This window comes from Staurois parvus, unplaced genomic scaffold (assembly GCF_062004578.1).
Source record: "Staurois parvus isolate SC_StPar_1 unplaced genomic scaffold, SC_StPar_1.0 ptg000152l, whole genome shotgun sequence".
Taxonomy (NCBI): Eukaryota; Metazoa; Chordata; class Amphibia; order Anura; family Ranidae; genus Staurois; species Staurois parvus.
In genome coordinates, this window is record NW_028317948.1 from 1,473,121 (window position 1) to 1,485,726 (window position 12,606).

The window sequence follows — 12,606 nt, forward strand, 5'->3', positions numbered from 1 at the left end:
AACCAGATAACTATCATTTTCAGAAGAAGTCAGAGATAGCAGCCTCCATAATTCTCTCACTACTGAGTTCCATTAAAGATTTGGCCATGCACATATATTGTCAGATCTGACTTGATTAGCCATTTTGACACCAGCTCTAAAATGCCTGCTTGCATTATTCAAACGTTTGCACAATGACTGCATGTAATAAAAGATGTGCTCAGCTGAATTTCCAATTGTGCTTCGTAATTAGCCATGGAAATGATGAGCCTTATAGCAGTAGCTTGCACAATTGCCCCGAATTAAGCATAGAGCAAAATATGAGTGGCTGATGACTTTTTTCTTTAACCACTTGCCCTCCTGAGGATTTACCCCCCTTCCTGACCAGGCCATTTTTTGCGTTACGGCACTGCGTTACTTTAACTGACAATTGCGCGGTTATGTAACGCTGCACGCAAATGAAATTTACGTCCTTTTTTTCCCACAAATTCAGCTTTCTTTTGTGGCATTTGATTGCCTGTGCGTTTTTTATTTTTCGCGCTATAAGACCGACAATTTTGCGAAAAAAACCCCAATATTTTGGACTTTTTGATATTAAACATGTCCAGTAAAAAAATTTAAAAAATCTAATTTCACCATAAATTTAGGCCAAATGTATTCTGCTCCATGTCTTTGCTAAAAAAAAATCCCAATATGTGTAAATTAATTGGTTTACATGAAAGTTATAGCGTTTACAAATGGTGGTATAGATAATGGGATTTTTAATTTTTTTTTCTACAAGTAATGGCGGTGATGAGTGAGTTTAATGGGACTGTGGTGGACATTCTGACACTGGGGGGAACTAACTTGGTGTCACTCACACCCCAGTGACACCAATATAGTGCTAAAAAAATGCACTGACACTGTACTAATGACACTGGGCAGGAAGGGGTTAATGAGGAGCGATCAAAGGGTTAACTGTGTGCTGGTAGTGTTTTATTAGGGGGCGGGGAGTGTGTTCTTCACTGTAAGCACACTGATCAGGATGGCTGTACTGCACACAGCCATCCCCATCAGTGTGCTTGAGCTGACAGGGAGGAAGATTGTTTGTATACAAAACAATCTTCCTCACAGTCGTAGATGATTGGTAATCACCAGGCGCTGGCGGGTAATTACCGGTGATTGACATCCTTGGCTTCGAATGGTGGCGCAGTTGGGTGTGCACGCGGCTCGCACATGCCCCCTAGCCAGAAATGCAGAATGACGTATATATACGTGATCCTGAGCACAGGTGCCACCCTGTAGCAGTATATCTGCTATAGGGCGGTCCTTAAGCAGTTAAAATAACCAACAAAATAGCTAGCTTTGCACACTCTGCAAGGGTATTGTTATTATTTGGAGTTTACAAGTTAGAAAATACTTTAGCAGAACGTGTCTACATAATTTGAATGAAATAGAGAGACAATGACAAATTTACTATTAAAGCATCATGCTAAAACTGATATTTTGGCTATAGAGCTAGTTGTTCAATCACCTACTTTCTTCTTTTAACACCCAAACAGAATTTGTGACTAGTGGGTTAAAACTGATGTTCATTTTCAACTGCATTGATGAGAAAATTTGGGAGCAAGATACAGTTGTGGCCAAAATTATTCAACCCCCAATGCTGTAAAGGGGTTTAGGGACTATAGTGTACATTTGGAATTGTATTCAGAATCAAATCCTACAAGGACGTTGTAACTACCCAAATGCAACTAAAATGACATCAATTGTTTATGTAATACAGTAGTAAATGGTTCTTATGTGGTTTCTTCATTGCCACAATTATTCAACCCCTTAAAGACTACCACTCTGAAGAACAGAGGTTCATACAGGTGCTTTCCATCAGGTATTGAAAACACCTGTGGATGTCACCGAGCAGCAATCAAGCATAATAAGCACCAATTAGGCAGCTTTAAAATGACTGTGATACTCAGCTCCTTCTAGACATTTACTGGTGTGGTTACAAACATGGTGAAGGCAAGAGAATGGTCCAGGAAGACAAGAGAAGAGGTGATTTCTCTTCACAGGAAGGGCAATGGCTATAAGAAGATTGCAAAGATGTTAAACATACCAAGAGACACCTTAGGAAGCATCATTCGCAAATTCAAGGCAAAGGGCACTGTTGAAACGCTACCTGGTCGTGGCAGAAAGAAGATGCTGACTTCGACTGCTGTGCGCTACCTGAAGCGTAGAGTGGAGAGAAGTCCCCGTGTGACTGCTGAGGAACTGAGAAAAGATTTGTCAGATGTGGGTACAGAAGTTTCAGCCCAGACAATAAGACGCACACTGCGTAATGAAGGCCTCCGTGCCAGAACTCCCAGGCGTACCCCCTTGCTGTCTCCAAAGAATAAGAAGAGTCGACTGCAGTATGCCAAAAGCCATGTGGACAAACCACAAAAGTTGTGGGATAGTGTTCTGTGGACTGATGAAACAAAATTAGAACTGTTTGGGCCCATGGATCAACGCTATGTTTGGAGGAGGAAGAACAAGGCCTATGATGAAAAGAACACCTTGCCTACTGTGAAGCATGGTGGAGGGTCAATCATGCTTTGGGGCTGTTTTGCTTCTGCAGGTACAGGGAAGCTTCAGCGTGTGCAAGGTACCATGAATTCTCTTCAGTACCAGGAGATATTGGATGGAAACGTGATGCAGTCCGTCACACACCTGAGGCTTGGGAGACGTTGGACCTTTCAACAGGACAATGATCCCAAGCATACCTCCAAGTCCACTAGAGCATGGTTGCAGAGGAAAGGCTGGAACATTTTGGAGTGGCCATCGCAGTCACCAGACTTAAATCCGATTGAGAACCTCTGGTGGGACTTAAAGAAAGCAGTTGCAGTGCGCAAGCCTAAGAATGTGACTGAACTGGAGGCCTTTGCCCATGAAGAATGGGCGAAGATACCCGTAGATCGCTGCAAGACACTTGTGTCAAGCTATGCTTCACGTTTAAAAGCTGTTATAACTGTAAAAGGATGCTGTACTAAGTACTAAGATTGAATGTCACTTGGGGGTTGAATAAAACTGATAATGCTGTGAGCACAGAAAAGACATTTGTGGTTATTTCATTATAACTGTTATGTTATATTTGTCTGACCTACAAGTGCCTCTTTAATGTAAATGTAAGCAAGATGACTGAATGATCAAAAGCAATGTCAAACTGGCCAAAACACTCAATTTCAGTGGGGGTTGAATAATTTTGGCCACAACTGTAGGATTTTTTTTCTGGAACAAACACATTTCTTACAGCAAATGTGTATGCATCCCAAAATCAAATGTTAAAAGCCAAATACATTGTGAAGGACTTTTGAACAGCATTTGTTAGTCAGCAAAACGGATTAGCCAGATCGGAATTTTTATACGAAGGTTCATATGGGAATCGACTAGTGTGTGGACAGCTTGTGGGCCAGTTCACACTACATGCGTTTCAGTTGCTTTTTTTCTGCATCCAAAATGCACGGAAAGTAGGTTATATGGTTGTCAATGTCATAGTTCACATCAGTGCTTGCAGTGCCAGTGCGTTCCAGTTGCAGAAAAAAAAGTAGAACAGGCTGTATCTGCACAGAACTGTACTGGAAAGTAGTAAAACGCATTCAAAATGCACCGGAACACACCAAAATTGTACTGGAATGCACATGTTCCTATTTAAATTGAAGAGAGGGGAAAAAATAACTGGAATGTATAAAAAACGCACTGGAACGCATCAAAAATTCATCAAAAACGCACTGGAACGCGTCACAAACGCATATGCGAAAACGCATGTGGAATGCATCTGGACTGCATTTCTATAGTGTGCACCGGCCCTAAGACTGGAGCAGACAAAATCTGGAGCAGCTGTTCATGGCAACTAATCAGCTACAAGTTTTTTTTCAACTACTTTTTTTTCAAACTGAAGCCAAAAGCTAATTGGTTACTATACACGGCTACTCCAGATTCTATCTGCTCCAGTTTTGGTAAATTCCCCCCATTGTTTTGATTAGTAAAGGGAGTCACTGGGCTAACTGTTTGCTTCAGCCAGAATTGAAATAGCAGTTTTGAATAGACTAACCCTTAAAGTGATTGTAAACCCTCAAGTTGTAAAACAACCCAACAAGTTTAAAATAGAATTAAAAGGCAAAACATTTGTGTATAGATAGAAAAAACATTACAAATACATGTTTTCCCCTTTTTTATAAGGGATGAATACCCTCTGTTCTCAGCTGTATAAGAGCTGAGAGAGGAGAAACAGCAGCACACTGTACTTCCCAGAGAAAGGCTGTGCAGGACAGGGGGGATGCGTATTAGCAGATGTCTGATCATTGGAGGAGAGCACACTGAGTTCCCAGTATAGCTAGATAACTGACCATGGTGTGTTCTCCTGCTTAGTGTGGTCATTTTTTAAGTAGTTTTTAATAGGAAAGCAGAGGGAGTGGCAGGAACACCAAGGAAAGAAGAAGGCAATACAAAGAGAACAGGATACTTTTTTTTACAAGTACATACAATAGGCACATATCAGGAATATGAAATGTTGGGCTTGTACATTCTTTAAGTGACTTGTTCATATCAAACCTATCAAACCTATAGCAAGATATATTTTCCCCAGTGCTATAAATTATTCATATGGATTACATTTATTGTTATTATACAGGACTTATTTAGCGCCAACAGATTGTTCAGCACTTTACAATATGAAGAAAGACAATACAGCAATGATACAGTTCAATACAAGGGTTAGGAGGGCTCTGCTCCTTGGAGCTTACAATCTAAGAGATAAAGGTTAAAGTGATTGTAAAGGCTCAAGGTTTATAGAATGCATAAAGGTAAAAAACCTGTGTGCAGCAGCTCCCCCAGCCCACCCAATACTTGCCTGATCCAGCTCTGATCCAGCGATGTGCACGAGAGACTCAGCTCTCCAGGGACTCTTCCTCCTCATTGGCTAAGACAGTAACAGGAGCCATTGACTCCCGCTGCTGTCAATGACAGCCAGTGAGCCAATGAGGAGAGAGGGGTGGTGGGGCTGAGCTGCAGCTCTGTGAGTGAATGGACACAAAGCAGTGCCTCGGGAGCGAGCCTACTTGGGTGCCCCCATAGCAAGCAGGAGGGAGAGGTCAGGAGCGCCGGAGGGTGACCCATGAAGAGGAGGGTCAGGGCTGCACTATGCAAAACCATTGCATAGAGCAGGTAAGTATTACATGTTGGATTTTTTTTAAAACTTGCCTTTAATATCACTTTAGCATACTCCATAACTATTCGTCTACATGTCGTTCCACATAAACATACCAACTAAACTGCAAAAAAAATTATTTTTTTTTCCAAAAGAGGCAATTTATATGCATTATACCATAAGACTACAGATCCCATTTAAAATACCTGTTTAGTATTCAGAGATGTATGTTGTGTTATGGGTTGCAGTAACATAGAGCAAGAACAAAATGTATTTGTATTCCTCCAGACAGTGAGGAATGGAAAATTGATGATAGCATGTGCAAATTCAGTTATACATGTTGGATTTTAAATATATGCATCATATTACTTAGCATGCAATACATGTCTATAACATTGTTTATGATAAGTCTGGATTCTAGGATTCCATTTTCCTTCCTCACACAATTTATATACATATATATTTCCATCACAGAGATGTAAGGGTAGTCTGTTTTTTGTTTGTTTTTTTTCTTTTAACCACTTGCCATCCAGAGGATTTACTCTCTTTCCTGCCCAAGCCATCTTTTGCAATACAGCACTGTGTTAGTTTAACTACTTCCGGTCCGGACACTTTTACCCCCTTCCTGTCCGGGCCAATTTTCAGCTTTCAGCGCTATCACACTTGAGAATGAGAATTGCGTGGTCATGCAACACTGTACCCATATGAATTTTTTAGCATTTTTTTGAGACAGATAAAGCTTTATTTTGGTGGCATTTATTCACCACTGGTATTTTTATTTTTTTTTGCTGTGTAAATAAAAAAGTCCAAACATTTTGAAAAAAGTGTTTTTCTTATAAAATTTTGCAAATAAATAGTATTTCATCATAAATCTTGGCCAAAATTTCTTCCATTATATTATTAGTAAAAAAAAAAACCCAAATTAGTTTATAACCAAAATTATAATTCTTAAACTTTTTTTTACATTTTGTTTTTTTTTTTATATTATTTTTTATTTATTATTTATTTTTTTACATACTGTCACCCTAGCAGTACAGTGTCACCATGGTGACACTGTACTACTTGTGGGGGGTGATGAAGATTTTTTTTTTTTTTACACTGATTGCTTTTACACCCATAAAGGAAATAAAAGCAATCATTTCTCCTCTCTGGCTGCATTTTTGTAGCCATTGAGAACTATTGAGTGAGCTGTGATTGGTCACAGCTTGTCACATGGTACAAGGCTGTTGTGAATAGCCTTGTACCATGTGACCTCTGTGATCATTCACAGATTTCACACGTAGTAAGCAATGATGTCACAAGTGACATCTTGCTTACTACTTTGCATGTGATCAGTGATTGGCCAATCAGCGATCATATGATCGGGACGTCGTACAGAGGTCCCGTCCCATGATCGGTGTTCCACTGTGTCCGGAGGACACAGTGGGCACCGGATCGCGGTGCTGCACGCTCCCAGGGAGTGCGCACAAGCAGGGTGCGGGGAGGCCATTTATAAACAACCACCCGACCCTGCACTGCCACCGTCCGGCCGTTTATATACAACGGCCAGACGGGAGGTGGTTAACTGACAATTGCATGGTCATGCAACACTGCACCCAAATGAAATGTATGTCTTTTTTTTAAATGGAGCTTTCTTTTGGTAGTATTTGATCGCCTGTGCGTTTTATTATTTTTTTATAAACAAAAAAAGACTGACAATTTTGAGAAAAAAACAATATTTTTGACTTTTTGCTAGTAAACATGTCCAGTAATTTTTTTTTTTTTAAATCAGATTTCGTCATAAATGTAGGCCAAAATGTATTCTGCTACATGTCTTTGCTAAAAAAATCCCCAAATGTGTAAATTAATTGGTTTACGTGAAAGTTATAGCATCTACAAATGGCGGTATATATACTGTAATTTTTTTTTAATACTTGTATTAGTACTAGCGACTTATAGCAGGACTGCGGCAGGCACGGACATCCCCAGTGACACTAATACAGCAATAAAAAGCACTTACATTGTACTAATGACACTGGGCAGGACGGCGTTAACAGCTGGGGTGATCAAAGGGTTAACTGTGTGCTGTTTTACTGTGTGCTGTGTGTGTGTTTTACAGTGTAAGCATGCTGCTTTGTATGGATCTGCTATACAGAGCCATACAAAGCAATATGCAGGAGCTGACAGGGGAGAGATCAGTATTGTTTACATACAGGTCTCTCCCCTGTCAGTGTTCCTCAATGATTGCCAGGTGCCAGCAGGGAATCACCGCCCAGAACCTGGTGATCAACAACTGAGGCCGCCAATGTAGAATCACGTGTATATACGTGAAACTGTAGAATCACGTGTATATACGTGATTTTGCGCAGCCCTGCCGCCCTGTAGCAATATTTCTGCTATAGGGTGGCAGAAAAGCCGTTAAGCAGTTGTATTTATGAATTACAAAGCCAACTTATTCTCACTCTTTCTAAAGGATAACAAGATTTTGCATGATGGAAAACATCGACAAACAAAATGAAACCAGCGCTCAAGTCCTCATACAGACTAACGGATATTCAGAATGCCAAACAAAGAGGTGCTGCCCTTCAAAGATTGGGAAATCTGGACACTGGTAGACAAAAGCAGACAAGGGCGCACTCTCATTGTGCATTACCGTGGTACACCACGTATTTATTGTGTAAAAAAATTTATAGATATATACTCACAAACAAAAAGGAAATAAAAGCAGGATGAGTGGTCTGCAATAAGAGTCAATGCAATACTGTGCCCTTAATAGGGATAAGCTGACGCGTTTCGGGAGACGAACCCCCTTCCTCAACTCATCCTGCTTTTATTTCCTTTTTGTTTGTGAGTATTTATCTATAAATTTATTTACACAATAAATACGTGGTGTACCACAGTAATGCACGATGAGAGTGCGCCCTTGTCTGCTTTTGTCTATGATGGAAAACATACTACAAACCATTGTATATATATGGAAACTAAATAAGCTTTATACATATGGAAACCAAATAAAGATGAAAAACTAGTTTTACATTTCACATGGGTTATCATAAAGCAGGATTTACGAGATTTATATTAATTGCTTGATAAGAACAAAGATCTGGGAGCTCTACTTACAGTATACATTACAATAAGGTGATTATCCATTGATTTATTATTCTTTACATCAAAATTTAGACAAGGACATAACTAAGATCTTAGAACATCCAAGATAGGGCTAGAGTAAAAGCTGTGGGGGATCTTGCCTGCTATATTACCGCTTCTGTCTCCCTTTTCTTTACTTTCCCTTAGAATTTAGCGTTTAGAGCTATGGTCCTTTGCTGAAAGTAGTAATACCTTAATACTTGAAATATGTTAACAAGGTGCTTAGTATCAAATTAGGGCCTAAAATTAATATATTCGTTTTTTCTGAAAAACATAATCAACATGTCTGAAAATAACATTTAAATGTATCATATAAATACACTATATTGCCAAAAGTATTGGGACACCCCTCCAAATCATTGGATTCAGGTGTTCTAATCCCCTCTATGGCCACAGGTGTATAAAATCAAGCACCTAGGCATGCAGACTGCTTCTACAAACATTTGTGAAAGAATGGGTTGCTCTCAGGAGCTCAGCAAATTCAATCTTGGTACTGTGATAGATTGCCACCTGTGCAATGAGTCCATCAGTGATATTTCCTTGTTACTAAATATTCTACGGTCAACTGTTAGTGGTATTATAACAAAGTGGAAGCAACTGGGAACAACAGCAACTCAGCCATGAAGTGGTAGGCCACTTCAGAGCGGGGTCAGCACACGCTGGAGTACACAGTGAGCAGAAGTCGCCAACTGTCTACATAGTCAATAGCTAAAGTTCTCCAAACTACGTGTGGCCTTCAGGTTAGCACAACAACAGTGCATAGAGAGCTTCATGGAATGAGTTTCCATGGCTGAGCAGCTGCATCCAAGCCTTACATCACCAAGTGCAATGAAAGGTGTTGGATGCAGTGGTGTAAAGCACGCCACCGCTGGACTCTAGAGCAGTGGAGACGTGTTCTCTGGAGTAATGGAGTGACGAATCATGCTTCTCTCTCTGGCAACCTGATGGACATGTCTGGGTTTGGCTGTTGCCAGGAGAACAATACTTGCCTGACTGCATTGTGCCAAGTGTAAAGTTTGGTGGAGGGGGGATTATGGTGTGGGGTTGTTTTTCAGGGGTTGGGCTTGGTCCCTTAGTTCCAGTGAAGGGAAATCTTAAAGTATCAGTATGCCAAGACATTTTGAACAATTTCATGCTCCCAACTTTGTGGGAACAGTTTGGGGATGGCCCCTTCCTGTTCCAACATGACTGTGCATCAGTGCACGAAGCAAGATCCACAAAGACATGGATGAGCAAGTTTGGGGTGGAGGAACTTGACTGGCCTGAACAGAGTCCTGACTTCAATCAGATAGAACACTTTTGAGATGAATTAGAGCAGAGACTGCAAGCCAAGCCTACTCATCCGACATCAGTGCTTGACCTCTAATGCTCTTCTGGAAGAATAGTCAAACATTCCCATAGACACACTCCTAAACCTTGTGAACATCCCTCCCAGAAGAGTTGAATATAGCTGAAAAGGGTGGGCCAACTCAATATTGAACCTTATGGACTAATACTGGGATGAGATTAAAGTGTGTGTCATGTGCGTGTAAATGTAGGCATCCCAATACTTTTGGCAATATAGTGTAGCTAACTTACATGAAGTTCCAAGAGCATAATATAGCATGCATAATTTATTAGGCATTAATCTATTAAGTGAAAAAAATGTATTGTGGTGTACTGTACATATAAACAGAAATTCATTTAAAGCAATTAATTCTCTAAATCATAAGGCACCTACTGTATGTTTCTGTGTTATTATCTTTTACATACAGCATGTTACTTATGGTGGTGCATTATTACTTTAAATATTTCTGGTTGATGCTGTAGGAGTCGGGTCATGTATGACCTGCTTCCTCTGCAGACGAGTTATATCTTGTCTTTTTGAGGTATATATACTGTATGTGCAGGGGACCGACCTCAGGGGGTACTAGTGAGGGGAGTAGATCAGAGAGGACTAGTGCTGTAATGTAACACTTCTGGTCACCATCATTTCAAAGGGAAACCACAAGGGTTCTGTGCAACTTTCAGTGTGATGCGGGTGTGAGTACCAGCCTGATACACTTTAACAATTCACATCAGAATTGCACTTGCACCACTTAAACAAAATCGCACTGCATCCCCACCGCATTTATGTGAACCCAGGCATACTGGGAAGAAGCGTTTAAAGTGGGAGAACAAGTGTAACTATAGTGTATCACAAGAATCTGGATGCTGGAAGTTGAAGCCATTTAACTGTCCGGGTAGAGCACACAAATGTGTGCAAGACAACACATACAGCCTTCGGGGTGGCAGACACTGCAACACAGCACCCAGCCAGTTAGGAAGTGGGTGACTTGGGCGGTGTTGGCCTGCCTTTTGGTAGTGGGGGACTAAGATGCTTTTTGGTCTCCCATCTCATGGCTCGGTCTCCATAATGGTGTCTGTTGTGGCACAAAGTTGGTCTAAACCTGGGCTTGGGGTCAGGGAAGTGAAGCCTGGTATGAAATACAAGTTTTGGTGTCAAGGGGAGATGCTTGGGCTTGTGAAGAGTGGAACATGTTCAGCATTCCTGCCTTGAAATACTGCGGAATACTGTGTGTAAAGCTAAGATCAAGGTGTTTCTGGATTTTCTGCATGAAGAGTTACAGCTCATAAAATAAAATCGTGTACAGTGCTACCCAAAAAATGGCTTATAGATGCATAACCTACCCCCAGAGTGTGATTTTCAGACACCATACCTAACATCCTAGAAGATTAGGGTCCCTCTATAGTCCTGCACAGCCAGGCATCACACATCTCAGTCCTTGAGCTTTGGTTTTGTTGTTTTATTTAGGGGAATTGAACTGGGATATGGTTAGGGGTGTACAAGATGCCCAAGGAAACCAATAAACGGAGGTCAACTTCCTGGAATTATTTACAAGTCTTCTCTACAACGCAGTCTCTGATGGAGAGCTATCCAGCCTCTCCAAATGTACCAACCCAGACCCTAGATTAACTTCTCCTCTTCACCAAGCAATCTGGAGGTATCCCTGAACAGGGGATCCCGTTCTTGTCACTTTAAGAAATGAAAAATTAGTGGTAGGTGGCAAATCTGGAATGGTACTTCCCAGGGGGTGCAGGGGTACTCATTCTCCTGTACCACTGGTGGGTTGGTGGCTGCTTCCAGGCATTTCCAACTGGGCTGCTCCTTCCCTGTCATACTGGTGTTCCTCACTCTGGGGCCAGTGAGTTCTGAGTTTTCTTCCTTTCCAGCTCCAGGCCTGCAGGTAGACCCCATCCCACTGGCCTCCTTGCAGCCTCCTTCCTTCAGGCTCACATCCTCTTCCACCCAAACTCTCCTCCCACTCTCCTGCAATTGAGCAGGCTTCAACACTTTTAAGGGTGTCCAGCCCCTTGCCAACCTCTTGTTGGGAATTGGCTAGAATCCCTCAAAAGTACAACCAGGCACTCCTCAGATCCACCCACTGCCTCTAGGGCCTTTCTCTAAATTCCAGAGAGTTTGGCCTGCAGAACCTCTCAGCCCTGACCATGATTTGACCCCTCTCTAGCTATTACACCTGGGCTGCTACTCAGCTCTGTCTAACCATTGGAGTCTAGCTTCCCCTAGCTAAACCAGGAGGGTGCCACATACTGTAAGTATGAGAATGCATGTATATGAGCTCTCTAACATCCCTCCCTGGCTGTATCACCTTCCCCTACTGGTGTCCCTCCCTCCCTGTTGCATAGCCCATGGTTACTTATGCACCATTTCACACTGTCCATACATGCACTGAATTTCTCTCAATCAGCCCCATGGGCTGAACAAGAAAAATTCATTGATTTCCTCATTTATTCTAAGCAACGTGACTGAGGAACGTCAACTGATAGCTAATGTATTTAGTAGCCACTGTTCCAGCATCTGCTGCTGAATACCTAAACAGCGCTTGCATCTAATTTAATACAAGCTCTGTTCAGCTACCTCTGAATGAATTTTTGGACTGGCTCTTTCAACAAAAGTCGATTGAATTGGCATCAACTGGGAAGAACATGGGAAGTGTGTCTGTGACACTGGCCTTCCTATTGACTGCTTGCACTGCAAAAGATTTTAAAGTGTGATGATAAGCAAACAAACCCCATCCCCCTTAATTCAACCCCCAAATGTAGGCATGCAGTATATCTCTATTGGCAAGAGGAGGAAAGCAAGTTTTATTTTTCTTTTTTTCACCACTCCTTACCTGCTGCCAATGACATCACCCCACAGATTTCATTATAGTAGATATGACCATGTCTGGTATATAGTATAAATGAGTACTGGAGCAGTTTATTATCTCCAGGCAGCAATTATCCTTAGAACATAAGTATGTTGCGCTCTTATCAGGCCAAATCCTGCATTTTGAAAT